The sequence below is a fragment of the Vombatus ursinus genome, unplaced genomic scaffold (assembly GCF_900497805.2).
Source record: "Vombatus ursinus unplaced genomic scaffold, bare-nosed wombat genome assembly UNPS02009062.1, whole genome shotgun sequence".
Taxonomy (NCBI): Eukaryota; Metazoa; Chordata; class Mammalia; order Diprotodontia; family Vombatidae; genus Vombatus; species Vombatus ursinus.
The window spans coordinates 20,229,448-20,239,045 of NW_020948840.1; the positions used below are offsets into that span (position 1 = coordinate 20,229,448).

At 44.6% G+C, this 9,598-nt stretch overlaps 1 pseudogene; it reads left to right on the forward strand.

Moving 5' to 3' along the window:
* Positions 1 to 1,171: 1,171 nt before the first annotated feature.
* LOC114034578 lies at positions 1,172 to 1,402 on the forward strand (annotated as a pseudogene).
* Positions 1,403 to 9,598: the final 8,196 nt, after the last annotated feature.

A 9,598-nucleotide genomic window follows, 5' to 3' on the forward strand; every position in this document is an offset into this window, starting at 1 on the left:
TTCTTGCCATCCAATGTATAGTGTAGCTAAAAGGACTTTATTAAAGCTCATAATGGCATGAAAGGGACCCTGAGTGGAAAACTTCACTATTCTTGTGGTTATCTGAGTTTATCGTCTTGACTTATAGGATCATAGATGTGGTGCTGGAAGGGACTTGGGTGGCTATCTGCTCTATTCCTCTAATTTTTACAGATGAGAAAATAGACCCATGGAGGGTAAGTGACTTGCCCAAGGTCACATACGTAGTAAGCATCAGAGTCAAGATTTGAATGCAGATCCTCTGAGTCCAGAGCTTTCTGGTCTCTTTCCAATGTACACTGCTCTCTTCTCCCTTTGTCTTTGAAGACCTCATCCTTAAAACAGTGTCTTGTGCATAAGAGGTGTAAAATTACTTGTTGAATTGAATTACTGCAGGCTATGCTAGTAGACTGCAGGCTCTGGAAGGTTCCCAGTAAAGCCTGGGGATGGACTATGTGATGTCTTCTTGGGGCAGCATGCTAGAATAGATAGAATCCAGGAGTTGGCGTTAGAAGATGGGTTTGAGCTCTCTGGGCTTCAGTTTCATCATTTGTAAAATGAGAGACAAGATGTTCTCAAAGACCCCAGCTAGCTCTAAATCCTGAGAACCTAATTTTAGAAAGGGTTTCACCAAATTATTTGTAATCTGGTTGGTTTTTTGTTTTTTGTTTTTTTGGCCATGTCAGTTCAGAACACTGCCATCTAATAACAACCGGAGGGGATGCTATCTTTATTGGTGGAGGAAGGTCTCATAATAATGAATCATAGAATTTGTGAGTTCAAAGGGATTCCATGGGCCATCTAGTCAAACCATGAACTAAAGGAAGCTCCATTATAATATACAACCCCACGCAGAAAAACCCAGCAAGCTGAACTACTGGCCTTGTAAGACTCCCCACGGCAACTTCTGCCAAAGGCTAGAGAGAAACAGAAGGACTCTTCATCCAAGACATATCTTGGCCCAGTGCCGGGGGGCTGGGGGACAGGTGGGAAGCTGCAGGTCAGAGCGAGGCACAACACCTCTGCACCCAACACCCTCTCCTAAGACCGAGAAGAACACAAGGTTCTGTTGGGGGACTTCATCTACCAAAGCAGCAGACTCACAGACCTTGACCTGCCATCCTAACTAAGATCTTTCACTCCCACCTTGGAAATGATGGAAGTCCAGGAGAGCAGCATCCAGTACAACAGATGGAGCAACAGCCAGGACGAGGTCAGCGTGAATATGTCGACCTTGGAAGGTGTGGACTGTGAGCAGATCTGCACCAAACTATGCACTGGGAAGCTGGGCATCGCCATGAAGGTGGCAGGTGGAATTGTTCTGTTCTGGGTCATCTTCATGATTGGCTACGTCACTGGCTACTACATCCACAAGTGCAAATAGTACTTGTCTGAGCCTGCTGGATACCTTTTTGAGGAGCCCTCCACCTACCCAGAGACCTCTTACTTCCTAGCTCAGACCATCAGGTCAGGCTGGCCCCTGGGGGCACATGCACCTATAGATACAGATACACATACACATAGGGACAGATGTGGACACATACTGAATCTCTTTTCAGAGAAGGAGAGAGACACATACCTAGAGTGACAGACACACACAGGTACATGCTGAACAGACACTGGATAGAAGGCAGCCGTACATGAGACAGATACACAGAGAACACACACAAATCTCTCTTCTCCCCTGTCCCAGGATAGAACTCTAGACTACGCCTTCCACATCCCATCCTTCCCCTGCCACATTCCACCACCAGGGAGAGGTACCAGACAGTTACTGAAGCCCAGGACCGCATCTCCCACTCATCTCCTCCTTTGTCACCCCTGTGTGCCTCCTCACTGACCAGATGACCTCTCCTTTGGACCTGTAGCTGCCCTTGACAGCTAGAGGTCCAAGAAAGATGAGGGAGACCAGGGCACAGTTTTACCTCTCCGAAACCTTTCTGCAGTGCTGATTTATGTTCAGAACTGTAATCAGATCTAGTGTTCCTATGCAGGATCTACCCATCCTGCCCCATCCTTTGTAAGAGCAAGACCTCGACAGGAGGGAAACCATCCAGTCAGGGAATGCTATACAGGGAACTCATCACCAAAGTGGGACTCAGAATGAGAATCAAGGCCACTGCTAGGGTTCAGTTTCTGCCCATCCCTACTCTAACCACTGGTGGTAGGGGTAAAATCTGCTTTCCATTTGCTGTGACCTCTACCCCCATTCCTGCCCTGCCTCTCGCCACCAACTCTACTCTTGAGAAACTAGACACAGTGTGAACCTGGTTTTGACATAAATTTGTTGAGGAAGGGAAAGGCAGTGGCACACTTACCTCTAGTAAAAAAAAAAAAAGTTAAAGGGAGGTAGCATCATGTATGGGAAAGAGGTACTTGGTTCAAATCCTGACTCTCCCATTTATGTGTGAGCATGGGAATGTTGGGAAAGTCACTTATCTCTGGGCCTCAGTTTCCTCAACTGTAAGATGAGACTATATAGCTTTGAAGGTCCCTTCCATCTCTAAATACATGCTTCTGTGGCAATGATTCAACGTGGAATCCCAGCAAAGCCCAAAATTTCCCATGTCTCTGGGGTCAGCAGGGAAATTCATAGCCTTACCTCCTAACCCCTGTTGTTGAAGATCCTAGGTTCACAGGCCCACAGCTGTGTCACTGGCCCCCTTAAGTGTGTATATGTGGGTTGAGCAGTGGGTCTCAGCCTTTCGGCTCTGGAGCCTTGTAGGAGGTATCCCCTATAAAGATTCCTTTGCCCCCTCTCCTGGATTTGCCCTCGATTGCTGCACTAAGTCCCAGGGAATTCTGTCCCCTGGCCTGCCCTGAAGGAAGAAAACCACAGTGAATCTGAATTGGGGGCCTGCTATTTCTGATGGCCCCTAGTCACAGGTGCCAGCTACAAAGATTCTGGGAGCCCAACAGAAAGCCCCCATACTGATCCATGATCTTACCCAAGAGGCAGAGGCTGAGCCATGGAGGACTGGGGTGTTCTGGGGGTTGAGTCCCAGCCTCCATACCCCATCCTCTTCTTGTGCCTTTCCAGAGAGGCAGAATAATGGAAAAGAAGAAAAAAAAACGCCCTAGACTAGAAAGATGCAAATAAATAGCCACTTGTGTGACCTAAAAAAAAAAAAAAAGAATGACTAAGAGGTAAGGTTGATGAAACCATTTATAAGCAAGTTGGGATGTTAATAGCAGAATAGTCTCTTTGGTTCTAGGTCCAGCTACCCAAGGCATAAAAAAGAAGATTTTATGTTAGCCTTTTTAAAAAAAATTTACATTTAATCATCTGAGGGACTTAAAGCACGTATTTGTATGCATTTCACTGACCTTTTCATGACTCTTATCATTACCATCTCTCACTTAACCCTGAAACCAACTGTCTATCAACCAGGAAAATGGTGGTCCTGAGAGAAATAGCTGCTAGCCACCCCTGCTGTGGGGATGAGTCCCTGATTACTGAATAGCCTGTCAGGAATGGGCTTTCTTAGTCTGACCAGCATTACTGGATTTCAGTATCTTGTCTGCAATTTTCTGGGAAGCCTGATTTATGGCTTTGGGGGAGGGAGAAAGAGAGGATGGCTGATGGGCAGTAAGAGTTACTTCCTTCTTTTCTTTCTTTTTTTAAAATAGGGAAACACTGCTCTAAGTGGAGTAGTCATCACTTTTAGGAGATCAAAGAGGTATTGTGCTTCAGACCCTTCAGACTCTGCCACCATGACTCAGTTCATTCTCTTCCTGAAATTTCCCATATCTCTTGGGGCTGACACACGCTGGAACATCTCTCTGCCATGATGGCCCCGTTTGCCCACTGGGGAGTTCCTTCAGGAGTTTTCCTTTATGGACACATATCCAGGCTAGTCATGCTACCTTTCCCTTTAGGGAATGCTTTCTAACATTCCAAACTTTAGTAATGTTTTGTACCCTCCCCCCTTTCTGTTCCCTTTTGTTTTGTCTTCCTCCATTAGAATGTAAGCTCCTTGTGGGCAGGGACCGACTTTTCTGCTTATATTTGTCACCCTAGCACTTAGCACAATGCCTGGCACATAGGAAACATTTAATGAATGTTTGTTGCCTGCCTGCCAAAGAGGTATTGGGCCTAATAATAATAACTGGCATTTATATAGTAAAGTGCTTGAAGATTAACTGCAAATCCTATTAGTAAGCACTTATTGCTCACTAATCATTTAATAAGTGTTTATTGAGCATCTTCATTGTGCCAGGCATTAGGCTAGGCTCTAATTTGCCAAGGCAAAAAAGAAACTGTTTCTGCCCTCAAGAAGCTTACAGTCTTTGGGGGAAACAATATGTCAATTTATAAATATAACAAGGACTGAGTAGCCCATGTGCAGAGCACCTCTGATGGTGCTGTCTCCCCTTCCCCTGTAGAGGAGGCCAGGGGTGCTTACTCCCAGGGGAGTCTTGATGAAATGTAATGGGAAAGATATTGAAAAATGTGTAGACATCATGGTTCATCCTTTTCCATCCAGCTGACAACCTGGATCTCATAATCTCCAGAAGCTCTTAACTTTATAAGATGAAATCAACTCTGAAACTCACATTTGCTCAGCACTCCCTGCTCATGGGGTCCCTCCCTTCTTCTGACTGGAGAGGGTAGAGGTTGGACATCAAAGAGCTCCTCCCTAATCTTCCACCATTTAAGCAGGACCTTCAGGTAATTCAACCCCTTCATTTCCCACTTGCTGACCTCCTACATCTCACTGTCTCCAGAAACTCATCATTCAGCAAGGTGAAATCAACTGTGAGACTCATGCTTCCTCAGATCATTTCCACCCCAGCTGCAGGACTTCAACATGCCCCCTCAGCAGGTCCACCCCACCTTTTTAACTCCTTTTTATGTCTTATCTTCCCCCTTTAGGCTGTGAGCTCTTCAGGGCAAGGACTCTCTTATAACTTTCTTTGTACCCTCAGCACTTAGCACAGTGCCTGGTACATGGTAGGCACTTAATAAATGTTTATTCACTGTTGATTGTTGGATCTGGTCTGAGAATGTGTGTTCCAATGTGTCTCTAAGGCATTTCCTTTTCATGTCATCATGACTCTACAGGGAATAGGGTCCCCAACCTCCTCCATGTGGGGAGACCCTATCAGAGATGTTTTGCACATGTGCCAGTCCTTGTTACATAAGTAAATACACGGTACTTTTTTTTTTGGAGGGGGATAGGCATTTGTTGCACGAATTCAGATCACGAGCTAAGGATGCTAAGTAGCAGAGATAGAGAGGAAGTGCATTCCACTCTGTGTCAAGGCTTGTGGATGGAGATGGAATCTTATACATAGGTAATAGCAAGGAGGTCCATTTGGCTAGAACATAGTGAGCATAAAGGAGGGCAATAAACTTGCAAAGGTAGTCTGGGGCTGTATGGTGAAGGGCTTTTGTTGTCTAACGGAGGAGTTTGTATTTGATCTTAGAGGCCACAGGGAGCCACTGAAGCTTCTTGAGCTAGGGCATGACATGGTCAATCCTGTATTTTAGGAATATCACAATGGCCGTCATGTGAACGATTTGGAGAGGAGAGGGGCTGGATGCAGGGTGGCCAGTTAGGAGGCTGTTCAGGGGACACACCTGTACTTCAGTCCTTGACATATCTTTTCACAACAAGGTGGGTAAGTAGTGATGAGGGCCTGAGCTGCTGTGGTGTCTGTGTGAGCTGAGAGAAGGGGAAGGATGGGAGAGATTAAATACTTGTGTTTGTTGAAGTAGAATTAACAAGACACAACGACCAATTAGCTATAGGGGATAAAGAAGAGGATGATTTCAGATCACAAACCTGAGCAATTGGAAGAATGAATATTATCTCATTTGAGCCTCACAACGACCTAATGGGAGCTGGTGCTGCAGGTTTTATTGTATTCATATTTCATGTGAAAAAACTGAGGCCCAGAGAGGCTAAGTGAGCTTGCACGTAGTCACAGAGTGTCTGAGGGCTGTCTGACGTCTGCTCAGCAGCCTCAGGTGGACAAAACAAATAACTTTCATTGTCTTTACCAAGGACAGATAGGAACAATATGCTTACACTTGAACCCTAAAGATAAACAAAAAGTATGTATGGGGTATCTCAAAAGCCTTAGCGCAATTTTAAGAATACTCATGCACATATGTAGGAGGAGGGAGGGAAAGAAGGAGGGAGACTGGCTTTAGGTAAGGGAGAGAAATAGACTTAAAAGAAGCGTAGACCCCTCAGGCTGTGTGTGGGAGGGGGAGGGGAGGCCAGCCACAAGATCCTCCCTTGGGGAGATGGGGAATGTGGCTTCTGTGTTCACACAGCTTAAGGCTCACGACCTCTCGGGAACAGGTGACATTTCAGTTGCCCCTGGGGAAAGAATGTTCTTAAGGGACTGACTAGCATTTTCCAGTTTGGAGCAACTAATCCATGGTAGGGCCTGGATATAAGTTCTGAGAAACACGGGACTAGATGATTAGAATGGATTTTTTTCCACCCAAGCTGTGTACAACTCCAGTATTTGCAAAGGAGTTTGTCAGCAAGTCCACAATTTTTTTTGAGCAAATATAGGGAAAGGATATACCTAATTTTAACATTTTATATAACTTTTTATGAGAAGAGGCCACAGCTCTCAATATAAAATAAAATATTAGTGGAAACTACTGTGATTTTCATTCAAAGCCACTAGTCAAGGAGCACAGTGCTGGGCATATGATAGCTAGCATTTATGTTGTGCTTTAAGGTTTGAAAAGCATTTTACGTATTATTTTGATCCTCATGACAGTCCTGCGAAGTAAGTACTATTAGCCCCATTTTACAAATGAGGAAACCGAAGCAGACAGGTTAAGTGAACTGCCCAGAATCACATTACTTATAAGTGTCTGAGGCAGGATTCTAACTCAGGTCTTCCTGATTTCACATACTATGTCCACTATACCATCTAGCTACTTGTTCAAATGAATTGAATTGACACACAGAATATGTATATCATCTAAAAAGCAATCAACTTAATCACCTCCTGGATTGAGGGAGATCACAGAGCAAAGACATAGACAGAACTAGAAATAGTACAGGGTAGGAAACCAAGACAAGGATAGACTGGCCTCAGACAGAATTCCTCAGTGTCAGAATTGTGAATTGTTAGCTTCAGTTTGGGGCTCACAAGATTTGGCTTCTTGTCCTGTTTTTGCTCTTAACGAGGGCAGGCCTGGCCTGCACCTCTCTTTTTATGATTATTGGTAAAATGAGAGGATGGACTAGATGGTCTTTGAGACTCCATCCAGCTCTAATGTTGAATGACCATGACTGAGTCATGGACAGCCTAAGGAACACAGAAAACCAGACTTTCTCTTCTCTCATTCTCCCATTTTCCTAATATTTTTCACTGCTACCCTTTCCAACTCACAGGCAGGGTTTATTTACTCATACTTTTCTTCCAATGGATGGGTAATTGTGGCTTGATAAGAAATCACCTAGATTTCACTGTATTTTTTTTTTTCCAGACTCTATGTGCTTCTGAGGATCAGGCACCAGAAAGATTGCTTGACTTTAGAGTTGGAGGAACAGGTTCAAATTTTGTGTTTAACAACTCTTTTGTGACCTTGGGCAAATAACAGCCTTGTTGGACCTCGGTTTCCTCATCTGTAGATTGAGGGGTTGTACTAGACAACTTCTAAAGTTTTTTCCAACACTAGACCTAAGATCTTGCTCAAGTCTTTTTTTTTTTTTTTTTTTTTTGGTAGGTGTTGTAAGGCTCCAGTGAGCAGTGCGGTCAGGGTCAAGTTCTAGGGTATATCTGGGATTTTAGAGGTATTTAAACATCAGTTTAGTGGCCCCTGGAACTCCCAGATTGAACAAGATGCCTCAGCTACTTGAGTGGACCTGAAGCATTGGAATGGGCCCAGGCTTGTGAAGTCATGGCAGTCTGGGCAACCCTTAACCTTTGGTGCATTCATTCCTTAGATTACACTCCCAACCTGGAAATTCAGCTGTTCACCTTCATCCTCTTCAATGTCATATTTCTTTCTCTGCCCTGGCCTTCATCTGTACTGTAACTCTAGAGATGGTGTAGATTGTTCCCTTGCAACCGTGTCATCTGATCCTAGCAAGTCCTGGGATTTCTCAGTTTGATTTTATCTCCTGGATGGTGAGGACCTAGATAAAACACTGTTGCCCTCAGCCCAAATGAACGGTAAAGTGAAATACACTTACTTTGACATCCACTCTTTCTCTTTTATATTTATATTTTACTTTATTTTATATTTGTATTCTCAGTGCTTAGCACAGAGCCTGATACAGTGTTTATTAAATGCCTTTTTTTTTTTTTTATGAATTCACCATACCTAGTAAGCCCCCAAGTGTTTCTATCCTGTGTGTCTGTGTAATTCATGCTGGATCCAACAATGGAGTGGGCTCTGGGTTATCCACTATGGCCAGTCAGTCAACAAGCATTTGTAAAGCTCTTCTCGTGTGCCAGGCAGGCATTGTGCTGAGTGCTGAGAACACAAAAGCTAGCAGAAAGAAAGACAGATAGATCCTACCTTCAAACAATTTATGTTCTAATGGGGAAGATAACACATAAAAGGATGCTGGAAAGGGGTGGGTGGGTGGGTGGAAGGAAGGAAGGTACCCCAGCCTGGTGGGAATTGAAAAGATGACTGGCCTGAGTGCCCTCCTTAAAAGGAGGTTCTGGGAGGAGGTATCTGATCAGAGGGAGAGGCCCCAGGGGCAGAGGGCATTTTTAGGATGTGTGTGTTCTAAGGCTGACGTGATCTTCCAGGATGAAGAATCTTCTGGGGCATGGTCGAGGAGTCTAGCGAGGTATAGCCTTGTGGGAAAAAGGTCCCTGAGATTCTCTCAGGCTCTTAGAGCAGCAGCAAGATGTCACTCACCTCTAGATTCCACCCCTTCATGTGACTTTTATATCAGTCACTATCCTCTAAACCAGGGGTGGGGAACCTTCAGCTTGAGGCCACATGTGGCCCTCTAGGTCCTCAAGTGCAGCCCTTTGACTGAATCCAACCTCATCCCTGCTCTAAACACATCTCCCAGTTTGTATGTCCCTCCTTCTTCCCTCTTCCTCTCCAGTCCCTCCTGCCTTATACCTGTTCTCTTTCTATCTTCTTGAGTTTCAGTTAAGGTCATTTACAAGGATATAACTGTATAAAATATTTAATAAGAATGGTAGGAATAAATCACAGAAGGTTAACATCAGTGCTCTTGGCCCCTGCATTCCTAGCTTGCAGCCCTTTCTGTTCTCCCATCATCTCCCAAATAGCAGGCAGCACAAAAACCCAGATGTTCCCTTTGACTTGCTCTGAGCTAAGAGCAAGTAATGACTTTTACTAGGGGGGCTTTTCATTGAAAAAGTACCAGCATAGATCAACTTTGTGTTGATACAGTAGAGAATCTGGAAAACATTAGGTATTTCTCCCAAATGTGACATGGACTGAGCAATCATTGAGGTACTAGGCACTGGTTTTACTTTTAGGTGGTTGGTTTCTGCTTCCCAATCTGCAGGTTTTCTTATCTTGCTATCGCATGTCTGCACGTAATGGTGTCACGTGGGTTTGTTCTGGCCCCAGTAAGGGCCAGGTTCCTTATATCCCCCACTCCCT